The following is a 610-nucleotide window of genomic DNA, read 5'->3' as shown; positions in this document are numbered from 1 at the left end:
TGTTGATGTTCCATCTGCCATAGGTTACATACATTACATGTATGAAAGTTCCATAATGTAAAACACTGTAATTATAGAATTTCCTCCTTAATTATGCCAATTAAGTCCTCATTTGCATAATTTGCATTTAATCATGTACAACTCTCTGTCAGATACCTACACACCAAAAATGATGAAAATACGTTGTTCCAATCTGGAGTTATTGGCTTTTAAAGTTTTTACCAGAAACTAACCTGCAGTTCCAGAATAAGCTGCTAGGGGGACCAAACTTACGCCACTTATTCCTGACAGGATAAGCTATCTGTCACCAAAAATTCAAGACCATAGCTTGTTCAGGACAAAAGATACCAAAACCAGATCAGCCACCAGGAGGCCCATACTTGACCTTGACCTTTGTCTTTCCAAGACTTACCAGCATACCAAATATCATGGTAATCCATAAAGGCGTTCTGAAGTTATGCTGACTACAAAGTTGCGGAAACACAGACAGACACACACACAGACAGACAGACACACACACAGACACACATACAGACAGACGCCGCCAAAAACAATACCTCCATTTTCATGGAGGTAATTATTTTGGCCACTTTAGGCATAGAGCTAGAGG

The 610-nt window shown here is 39.5% G+C and overlaps 1 protein-coding gene across 1 annotated transcript in view; it reads left to right on the top strand.

Annotated features, from left to right (window-relative positions):
- The window catches only part of LOC109481663 (serine/arginine repetitive matrix protein 2-like), a 17,676-nt gene that overhangs the window by 7,641 nt on the left and 9,425 nt on the right, over window positions 1-610 (top strand). The gene's annotated exons all lie outside the window — the stretch shown is intronic.

This window comes from Branchiostoma belcheri, unplaced genomic scaffold, assembly GCF_001625305.1.
Source record: "Branchiostoma belcheri isolate BF01 breed outbred unplaced genomic scaffold, Haploidv18h27 scaffold57, whole genome shotgun sequence".
NCBI lineage: Eukaryota > Metazoa > Chordata > Leptocardii > Amphioxiformes > Branchiostomatidae > Branchiostoma > Branchiostoma belcheri.
The sequence above is the reverse complement of the archived record's forward strand: the minus strand, read 5'-3'. Positions and strand labels throughout refer to the sequence as shown.